Raw genomic sequence first — 12,171 nt, 5'->3', positions numbered from 1 at the left:
GGGAGCAATAACCAAGCCACTGTGTGTGTGTGTGTATTTGTGTGTGTGTGTATGTGTGAGAGAGAGAGAGAGAGGGAGAGGGAGAGAGAGAGAGAGACAGGGCCTCCTCTGTTGTCCCAGCTGGATGCAGGGCAGGGGCATGATCACAGTTCACTGCAACCTAAACTCCTGGGTTCAAGAGATCCTTCCACCCCAACCCCTGAGTAGCTAGGATTACAGGCATGAGCTATCAGAGTAGGCCAATTTTTTTAAAATTTTTTATTGAGATGGGATTTCACTGTCTACACTGGTCTCGAACTCCTAGCCTCAAGCAATCCTTCTTCATCAGCCTCTCAAAGCCCTGGAATTACAAACACGAGCCACTGCACCTGGTTGAAAGTGGGATTTTCCTCTCAGCAAGGCTAACTCTACAGTAGAGGGTCTCCCTTAGGTCAACATGAATTTTACATGTAGGTACATCAGCATTTCAAAGGTGGTGGACAGAGTAACTTGACCAAGCAGACCTCAAAGTTTGTCCACACTGTCTTCACATTATATCATCCATACTTCCTTCACATTATCTCACAAGACTGTAACAGAAACATTGGCAAAAGTCACATCACTCATATAAACATCTGCACAAGCTTCTCTCAAGATACCCAACTCCTGAATACACTGCCAAGGAGGAAAGAGCACAGGTATACAGAGGGTGCCAAAAAACTGTATACACAGTTTAAGAAAGGAAAAACTATTACATTTGTAATACTCAAGTCACATTTGACTTTTGCAATTACAAGAGGTGCTCTCATGACTAGTATTCATCTTTTATTACTGGTATATATTGAATATTACAATTTAATACAGTTTTTCCCTTTTCCTATGTTAGTGCCATTACCTCTGAGGGTGTGAAGGGCCCAGGAGATAATCTTTCCTCCCTAATCATGGGTTAAGGTCTAGAGCACTCACCCAACTAAGAAGAGCAAAATGCACCAAACAGATGCTGCCAGCAGAGCATTTAGTCACTGTATTAAAATAAATATGAAATTACTTTCATGTATCTAAAATATGATACATGCTATCTGTTCCTAAGATATAGGCATTTTGGGAAATGATGAGAATCTATAAATTAGGGCATACTTTGAGGAATTCGCAGAATCAATATGTGTGTACAATTATCTCAGTATCCAAAAGAGATTGGCTCCAGGCTTCCTCAAGGATACCAAAATCTGAGGATCCTCAAGTTCTTTATATGAAAATATGCAGTATTTGCATATAACCTATGTGCAACCCATTGTATACTTTAAACTTTCTCTGGGTCACTTATAAAACTAATGCAATGTGAATGCTATGTAAACAGTTGTTATACTGTATTTTTTTGGATTATTTTTATTAGCATACTGTTATTTTTTGATCCACAGTTGGTTGAATCTGTAGAGGTGAAACCCATAGACACAGAGGCCAACTGCATCGGGGTCCTCCCACCACTATCTTTTCTCAGTCAGCCCTGGATTATTCCCTTCTTAAGAAGACTCCACCTACCAATCCTGTCCACAGGCCAAAAGTGGCATGTCGATAATAAAATGAAGTTCTAATTGCACTTGACATACAGTTGAACTGCTGAACTCTTGTATCTTTCTCTCTGCCTTGTCTTTATTTCTGATTCTACAGCCTTATGTAGACCTCACTGGAACCATGGCAACTGCCTTTTGTCTCTTTTCCTTCTATTTCCAAACTAAAACAGTACATGATTATTTTACCTGAACCTATTTAAAACAATTCAATAACTTTCTTTGCCTTCAGGATAAAGTCTCTAGCTCTTTACACAACCTCCAAGGCCCTCTACAGTCTGGCTTTGCCTGCCCATTCTTGACTCCTTTCTGCCTCACATCCAGCACATGAGTCCTATTAGCAGCTTGGCATTGCCTACCAGCACCGTGCTCTCTCTTGCTATACCATGTAGACGCCACATATACTAGACCCTCTACTAGGAATTTCCTCTCTTCATCCTCCAACATATTTACCTCTTCTATGAAGCCTTTACCAATCTACTCCCAAGTGCTCCTTGCAGGTAGTAACTGCATTTAGCATCATTATATACCTGCCATATGATAGGATGGCAAATATTCAATAAATATATGAGTGAATACATGAAACAATTAATTATTTAAAACTCAATAGATTTTTCTTCCAAAACTACATAATTATAATATCATGAGTCCACCTAAAGAAAGGTACAGATTAAAGAAAACAAAGGGTTGCTCACTTACTGCAATTAATTGTCTCCCTTTTTAGAATTCAATTATAACAAAGCTACGAGCATAAAGGTGCTAAAACATATGGCATGTCTTGTCATTTTCACATCTAATACTTGCTAGCATCACGGTTTTGTAAATTAATCTCAAGCTTTTCATCCTGGTGTTAAGACCCTTCACCATATGGAACTAACTTGCATGCCTTTACTCAATCAGATTTGCCAGTTCACAGAAACCCTACCTTGAGGAAGGAAGCTCCCATCTGTGTTCTCCTGTCTCCATCATATAATGTCTCTCACTCAAGCCAGCTTAAATGTCCTGCCTTACACAAACCTCTCCTGATTGTTCAGTAAGATGCTACCTCCTTCCACAACTTCACTAGCACCTCTCTGATGGCTGTCACAGTTGCTCTTATGGCAGAGTCACACAGTTGTCTCTCCCTATGCCAGGAACTCGTGCTTCTGTAGATCAAAGCTGTGTTTTAATTTTCTTCTTTCCTCAGGAAGCCTTATTCCAACAAATCCCTGGTAAATATCTATTGAATTCAACTGAAACAAGAACTTCTATACTGGGTGCAAAGTGATAGTCTATAGCATGCAATGCTACTGTCTATATGGAACATAAATAAAAACTAAAAATCTAGTAGAAGAAAAAGAAGCATATGTACTCTAAGTACAGTTCCCATCGAGTTATCAAAAAAGACAGACAATATATCTAATTTTTGTGGTAAGCACATACATATATATCAAGACTATAAAATAGAGAAAGCCATCAACTTTTACAGATGTCCAGTGCTTACAGATAGTGCTGAGATAATGACCCCAAGACAATCTGACAACTACTAGTTAGAAGACTACAGTAATGTCCAAAGAAGAAAGTATAAACAGTTTAAAGAAGCTAGTGTAATCATCTGATATTAAAAAAAAAATACCACTTGTCTTAATGCTTACCAAAAATCTCTAACCCAACATCTGATATTTTTAACTAGTCAAATGGCCTAAAGTGCTATCAACTAGTGATGTGTGTAAGCACAAAAATATCACCTTTTAAAATGTGCATTTTTCATTCAGTAATGGCAATAAGCTGATTTCAAATCAAATAAGTGACTAAAATGAGGTAAAGCATACCATTGTCAGTTTGGTGGCTCAAACAGCAGTGAAGACTTGCTTCACCATAGCGCAGAGAAGGAAACCCAAAGAGATGGTTACAACATTTGACCCAACTTTTCCCCTTAGGGCATTTGTCAGTGTGAAAGCAGCGTCTGAGATGCTGAGAGGTTGAGCAGAGAGCAGCAGGACAACTAAAAGGCTGAGAAGAGCTTCTGGCTGACTTTCAGTAACAGGGTAACAAAATTTGAAGTTTAAGATCTGCTGAAGAGAGATCCTAATAAGCCCCATATTTGCATTTGGGATCCTGAAAGACCACGCTCTAAAATAAATAGTAATTTGGACAACATTAGTTCTCCAAAGGACTGGAACCCTGACTGAATTGAGGTAATTTTCTCTTGCCTTATTTCCTTGCCTATCTCTCTGTCAAAACCAAAAAAAAATCTTTAAAGGAAAAGTAAATAGTACCCAGCACTTCAAATCATCTCTATGATTTTACATATGCAATGTTTGGCATTCCATAAAAAAGAAATAAAGATATTAAAAGATAAGAATTGACTGAAAACCAAGTTAAAAAAAAAAAACACATGAAACATACACCAAAAATTTATTGGAATTATCATGAGCCTAAATTATAATTGATATGTTCATAAAGTGAAAAGACAAATATATAGCTTTAATAGAGAATAGTAAATTTTAAAATTATCAAATAGAAACTTTTGATAAATAAAATATAAAGCTTCCCATCTTGGGAGATATATGGACATCAAGATGAAGTCCAACAGTTCCCAAACAGATTCAACCCAAAGTAGTCCTCTCTAAGACACCTCATAATTAAACTGCTAAAAGTCAAACACAAACAGAATATTGAAAGCAGCAAGAGAAACACACTATCACACATAAGGAAATTCTTATCAGACTATCAGCAGAAACCCTGCAGCTTAGAAGAGAATGAGATGATATACTCAAAGTGCTTAAATTTAAGTCAAAGAATACTATACATAGCAAACCTGTCCTTCAGAAATGAAGAAGAAATAAATGCCCAGATAGCTAAAATTTGAAATAATTCATCATTACTAAACCTGGTCTACAAGAAATGCTTAAGGGAATTCTTTCAGTAGAAGCAAAAAGATACTAATTACTAATATGAAAATATAAAACTCAGGGGTAAAGGTAAATATATTGTCAAATCCAATATTGCCATGAAACTTATAACTGTAAATTATACATATATACATGATTAAAATTCAAAATAGTCAAAAGTAATGAGAGCTACAATAAGATGTTCAGAAATACATAACGTAAAAAGATGTAAATTTTGACATCAGAAATGGAAGAGCAGTAAAAGTCTAGAGTTTTTGTATGTAACTGAATTTGTTATTGTTATAAAATAGTCTATTATAACTAAAATAATGTTAAATATAATGAATAATGTTATTATAATAATATAATGTTAAATATAATAAATATAATGTTATTATAATAAATATAATGTTTTATGTAATCTACAACAAAGCAAAAAGCTGCAGCTGATATACAAATGATAAAAAATATTTAAAACAACACTAAATAAAAATTACCAAATTACAAACATAACAAAAAGAAAGTAAGAAAGAACAACTCTCTACAAAAAAAATCAGAAATCAATTAACACAAAGGAAAGAGGAGATCCTCGCCTATTGATGATTTCTTTGATAATTTGTAAATCTTCTAAATGCTCTATTCAAAGTACATAGAAGGACTGAATAGATAGCAAAAACAAGATGTAACTGTATGCTGCCTAAAAGAGGCTCTAATGTTAGCCTTAAGGACACATATAGGCTGAACAACGGAAGGAAAGAAGATATTCCATGCAAATGATAACCAAGACAGAGGGGGGAAGAGGAGGAGGTTGTACTTATATCAGATAAAATAGACGGCAAGTCAAAAACTGTCACAAGACACAAAGAAGGTCCCTGTTTAACTATAAATCACTGAATTCATTATGAAGACTTAGTAACTACTAATATTAAGACACAGTATTTGAGCACCCAAATATATAAAGCAAATATGAATAAGCATGAAGGTAGAAATAGATAGCAGTGCAATAATACTAACAGACTTTAATATCAAACTTCCAACAATGGAGAGATCAACCAGAAATAAAGTTAATAAGAAACTACTGGAATTGAACTGCACTTTAGATAAAATGAATATAACAAATTTATATAGAACTTTCTATCCAGCAAAAGCAGATTTTTTTCTAGTGCACACGGAACATTCCAGGATACAAGTCATATGATAGGCCATAAAATAAGTGTTAACAGTTAAAAAACAAATTGAAGAACTAATACATACTTCTCAAATGAAGGAAACAACTTAATTCTAGCCCAAGAATATGGGGAGGGGGTGGGGAAGGGGAGGGAAGAAGGGTGGCTGGGTGGTGGGAGGTTAACCGGAAAGATCATCTATATTTCTGTCTAACAAGGGTACAAGTGAACTTTTCTAGAAATAGAATGTAAACTTTTTGACACAATGACTATGCAAATTACATGAAATCTATGTGAACCAGCTTGATGAAAGTGTTTCAAAATGTATGTGAAAACACTACACTGTACTCCCTGTTTGCATTAATGTATAGAGCTATCATTTAATAATAAAAAAAAAAAAAAGAAAAAAAAAAACAAATTGAAATCATGTCAAGTGTTGTTTCTGATCACAATGGTATAAAACCAGAAATTGATAACAGGAGAAATGCTGAAAACTATACAAATAGTAATGTTGCAAATTAAACAACATACTCTTCATCAGCCAATTATTTAATAAAAAATTAAAAGGTAAATTTAAAAATATCTAGAAACAAATGAAAATAAAACCCAACATACCAAAACCTAAGGGATACAGAAAAAGCAGTAGTCAGAGGTCAAGTTTATAGCAATCAATGCCTAGAGTTGATTTATTTTGAAAACCTGTGTGTTTTTTTTAAAGATAAAATCCAGAGAACTTTAGCCAGAGTAAGAAAAAAAAAAAAAAGAGGGAGAGACAGAAGGCTCAAATAAATAAAATCACACATGAAAGAAGAGACATTACAAGTGATCTCACAGACATACAAAAAATCATAAGAAACTGCTATAAAAAATCTTATGCCACTAACATAGAATATCCTAGAAGGAATGGATAAATTACAAGAAGCAAACAACTTACCAAAACTAAATCATGAATAAACAGAAAACTTGAACAGACCAATAACAAGTAATGAGATTGAATCAGTAATTAAAGAGTGTCTCTTCGAAGAAAAACCCAAGACATACTGGTTTCATTGGTAGATGCCACCACATATTTATTTATCTATTTATTTATTCATTCATTTATTTACTTTTGGAGACAGAGTCTCACTTTGTTGCCCTAGTAGAGTGCTGTGCTCAGAGCAACTTCAGACTCCTGGGCTCAAGTGATTCTCTCACCTCAGCCTCCCAAGTTGATGGGATTACAGGCGCCCACCACAACATCCAGCTATACTTAGAGTGGAGTCTCACTCCAGCTCAGGCTGGTCTCTAGCCAACTGGTGAGCTCAGGTAATCCACCCACCTGGGCCTTCCAGAGTGCTGGGATTACAAGTGTGAGCCACCGTGCCCAGCCTCTACCAAATATTTAAAGAATTAATACCAATTCTTCTAAAACTATTTTAGGAAATCCAACAGAAGGAAGTTCTTTCTAACTAATTCTAAGAGGCCAAAGTTAATCAGACACCAAAGCTAGGCAAGGACAGAGTAAAAAGAGAAAACATTAGGCCAATATCCTGGATGAATATAGATGCAGGTATCATCAACAAAATACTAGCAAGCCAAATTCAACTGCACATTAAAAAGATCATTCACCACGATCAACTGGCATTCATCCCAAAAATACATGGATAGCTTAACATAACCAAATCAACAAACATGACTCATCACAGTAAGAGAATAAACAGCAAAACATATGATCATTTTAATAAAAGCAGAAAAAGCATTTGGCAAACTCAACATACGTTCTTGATAAAACTTTCAAGAAATTAGGCATAGAAGGTACATACTGCAATATAATAATGGCCATATGCGACAAACTCACAGCCAACATCACACTGAATGGAGAAATGTTGAAAGCTTTTCCTCTAAGATCTGGAACAAAACAAAGATGCCTATTTCATTACTTCTATTCAACATAGTATTAGAAGAATTAGGCAAGAGGAAGAAATAAATGGTATATCAAACCGGAAAAAGAACGCAAATTCTCCCTGTTTGCAGATACCATAATTTATATTTTGAACACCCTTAAGGCTCTACCACTATTAGAACTAATGAACAAATTCAGTAAAGTTGCAGGACACAAAATCAAAAGATAAACATTTGGACCTTCATATCAATCTGAAATAATAAAAATGAGTAGCATTTCTATATATTAATAGTAAAATAACAGAAAAGTACAGCAAGAAAAAAGTCCCATTTATAATAGATACAGTAGAATTAAGATATCTAGAAATAAATTTTACCAAGGAAGTCAAAGAGCTCTACAATGAAAACTATAAAATGTTAATGAAAGAAATGAAGGGGATGGCAGGTGTGGTGGCTCACACCTATCATCCCAGCACAGGGATGCCTAACCCAGCAGATAGCCTGAGCTCACAAGTTAGAGACCAGTCTGAGCCAGAGAGAGAAAGAGAAACCGCATCTTTAAAAATAGCTGGGCGTTGTGATGGGTGCCTATACTCCCAACTACTTGGGAGACTGAGGCAAGAGAATCACTTGAGCCCATAAGACTGAGGTTGTTATGAGCTGTGATCACATGGCACTCTACCAAGGGTGACAAAGTGAGACTCTGTTGCAAAAAAAAAAAAAAAAGAAAGAAAGAAAGAAACAAAGGGAACAAAAACAAATGGAAAGGTATTTCATGTTCACACATTAGAAGATTTAATATTGTTAACATTTATAATACCAATCAAAGCAATCTCCAAATTCAATGCGGTATTTGTATGTTTTATTTACCATAAAACTCCTTAGAATAAAAACTAGGAACATTGAACATTGTCCTAGGCAAAGAATTTATTGCTAAGACCACAAAAATACATCCCCAAGGACAAAAATAGACAAACAAGACTTAATGGGAGAAAATACCCATCCAACAAAAGACTAATATCCAGAATCTAAAAGGAACTCAAACAATTGAGCAAGAAAAAAAACAATCTCATTAAAAAGTGGGCAAATTATATGAACAGGTACTTGTCAAAAGAAGATATACAAATGGCCAAGAAACATATGAAAAATGCTCAACATTACTAATCATCAGGGAAATACAAACTAAAATCACAAGATACCATCTTACTCCAATTAGAATGAGATTTAAAAGTCAAAAACAACAGATGTTGGCCTGGGTGCAGATGCAGCAAAAACATAACACATATGTACGTTGATGGGAGTGTAAATCAGTACAACCTCTACAGGATCAGTACGGATACTTCTCAAAGAACTAAAATTAGAGCTCTCATTTGATCCTGAAATCTCACTACTAGGTATCTACCCAAAGGGAAAAGAAATTTTGAATCAAAAACGTATATGCACTCTGTTAAAATTCTTTTTAAAAAAGAAGAAAAAAGTAAAAGATAAAAATGGGCCATTCTCAGAGTAAAATTTAGAGCATTACAATGCACATATTATAATATTAAATAGAAAGACTGAAAATCAATGAACTGAGCACTTCAAGAAGTTAGGGAATGAAACTGATATAAAAATAAAACAAAGATTAGAAATTAATAAAATAGAAAATGATACAAGATAGAGAGGAGCATCAATGTTGAAACTGGTTCTTTGAAGTGACCAATAAAACTGATAAATACCAAGTAGAAAGAAATTTTTTTAAAAATGAAGTCATAAACAACCAGTTTTAGAAAAAGGGAAATCACTATAGAATTTAGAAAAGAAGATATGAAAAATATTGTGGCAACAAAGCTCATAACTCACATGAAACAGAAAAATTTCAGGAAAAACAAACTTACCAAAACTACCTGAAGAAGACTGAATATCTGAACAGGCTTATGCTTATTAAAAAAAATTTAATCTATAATTAAAAACTTACCCTACATGCTCCCAACCCAAATAGTTTTGCCAATAAATACTACTGAATAAAAATGACATCAATCACATTTAAATTGTTCCTGAAACTAGCAATAAAGAAATAACCTCCTGACCTCTTTAGACCAACATAATTTTAATACCCATACCCGACAAAGTCATTGTAAGAAAGAAAAGTTTTAGGTTAAGCTTTTTTTATGAACATAGAAATTAATAATCCTAAAGAAGATAAGTCAAGGTATGAACTTAACAAAATAATGTATGTATGTGTGTACAAAAAGACATCATAAAATGTTCATAATATAGTTATTAGTAAAAGCCCCAAATAGAAAAATATATATGTTTATCAATGGTAAAATAAATGAATACAGTATATTTATTAGCAACTTGAACTTGGTCATAAGTAAAAGATTAACACATTACAATCAAGTTGAGGTTATTCTAAGAATGTGAAGTTGGTTTGGTATTTGAAAACCAATTGACAAAATTCACATATTCACAGAAAAAAGAAAGAAAAATGTGTTCTCAATCAATAAAGAAAATGCATTTAGTAAAACACAAATTATTATTACAATAATTTTTAAAGTCTCTTTGATAGGAAAAAGAATATCTATGCAAAGTCCTTCATAAATATTATACTCAATGAAAAATTCAAAATTTTTCTTTTTATGATCAAGAATGAGAAAACGATGCTCTGGATTTTCACTTCTAAAATCCTACTTTCTATTGCAAGAAACCAAGATAAAATCACAGAGGGAAATTAATAAAAGAAAAATCTCAGCGAGGATGAAGGTACTTCCAATATGTATATCCATATACAACTAGGATTGTATTGTAAATTTTTACAAAGTAGTAAGAAAAAAAAAACAGAAGCCATTAGAAAATGGGCAAAAGACTTGAACGGGGACTATACAATGGTGATTATTAAAAAGTACAATAAGCATGAGGTAAGTTACACATTCTTATTCTTTCCTTTATCAGGGAAATACAAATAAAAACCACAATGAGAAACCTCTATACTCATGCAAAGAACATTGAGTATTTGGGACTCTGATATACTACGGCTGGACTTTGTTCAAGCACTTTGGAAATATTTTTGGCAGTTTCTAAAGAAATTTAATATGCCCTATAACTCATCAATTCCACAGTAGGAATAAACCCAACTCTCTCTCTCTCTCTCTCTCATATATATATGTATACCAAAATACATGTTAAAAATATTCATAGTACAACTATTAGTAATAACAACAAACAGAAAACAACTCCAAATTTCCTTCAATAGTAAGATACATAAATAAATCTTGATTGATTCACACAAGATACTACATAGTGATGGAAATGAATTGCTTCTAAAGTAAACAATGACTTTCATAAAGATAATGCTAAATGAAAGATTTTAAACCAAATAGTATATACATTGTATGATTCCATCCATATAATTTTCAAATAAAAAGTAGCAACACTAATTCAGTTATAAGTAAGGATACATCAAGAAGGTCAAAGGGGTTTCTGGGATGCTAATAGTATTCTATTTTTTTTTTTTTTAACCTATCTAACATAGGTCTCTTGGTGATAATTTATTCTGCTACACACTTAATGTATCACTTATCTGTGAAACATTCATATTCTATACTTACATGCTGTTAAATGAAATTTAAACTTGGCCTAAAATTGTCTTGTAGTGAATGGCAACCTAACTTAGTATGTAAAGAAACTGCAACAAAACAGAGTGTATTCATGTAACAAACAGCTGAGTCTCAGCCAATCACAGAAGCCAAGCTTCAGCCAATCACAGGCTTCCAACTTGATCAGGTTATGTCCTTGGCCAATTCCTCATCAGGCCATACCCAAATAAGGCAAACATTGAACTGTAACCATAATTAAGCTGTTTCTGAATACAACTTTCTTTTTCTGTGATAAATGCTGTGTGTTCATGTTACTAGGTGGTGCTCTCTGAACCTCTACTTGTCCGGGGTACTTACTGCCCAATTTACGAACCTTTCTTTGTTGAAATAGACTCTGCTCAATGTAATTTTTCTGAAGTTTTTAAAAACAATTTCATGTAATGTAAAACAATTATGTTTATATTATTCTTTAATCAAATTGTATATTAAAAAAGCACTTATCTTCAAAATGAGTTACATAGGCTTTTTTTTTATTTTTTAAATTTTTTTTAGAATTCAATTTTTTTTTATTGTTTCAAATTTATTGAGAGTACAAATAATTAGGTTATGCTGTTTGCATTTGTTAGGTAAAGACCCTCTTATAATTGTGTCTCACCCCCAAGAGGTGTGTCCCCATTTGGATGCCCTCTTTATCTCTCTCTTGCCTGATTGCATTAGTTAGAACTTCCAGCACAATGTTGAATAATAGCGGTGATAGTGGACATCCTTGTATGGGTCCAGTTATAAGTGGAAAAGCTTTCAGTTTCATTCCATTCATGAAGTTAGCTGTGAATTTATCATAGATGGCTTCAATTAGCTTAAGAAACATGCCACCTATGCCTATTTTCTTAAGTGTTCTTATTAGAAAAGAATGCTGAATTTTGTCAAAGGCTTTTTCTGCGTTATCTTGAGAGAATCATATGGTCTTTAGTTTTGCTTCTATTGCTATGGTTAATTACATATAAGAATTTTCATATGTTAACCACCTTTGCATCCCTGAGATGAAGCTTACTTGATCATGATGTATAATTTTTTTTTTTTTTTTTGAGACGGAGCCTCAAGCTGTCCCCCTGGGTAGAGTGCCATG

The 12,171-nt window shown here is 33.7% G+C and overlaps 1 protein-coding gene across 1 annotated transcript in view; it reads right to left on the bottom strand.

Annotated features, from left to right (window-relative positions):
* The window catches only part of AASS (aminoadipate-semialdehyde synthase), a 72,914-nt gene that overhangs the window by 25,314 nt on the left and 35,429 nt on the right, over positions 1 to 12,171 (bottom strand). The window lies entirely within an intron of this gene.

This window comes from Otolemur garnettii, unplaced genomic scaffold (assembly GCF_000181295.1).
Source record: "Otolemur garnettii isolate 467f Iridium unplaced genomic scaffold, OtoGar3 scaffold00037, whole genome shotgun sequence".
Lineage (NCBI taxonomy): Eukaryota > Metazoa > Chordata > Mammalia > Primates > Galagidae > Otolemur > Otolemur garnettii.
Note: the sequence above shows the minus strand (reverse complement) of the source record. Positions and strands in the feature narration are given on the sequence as shown.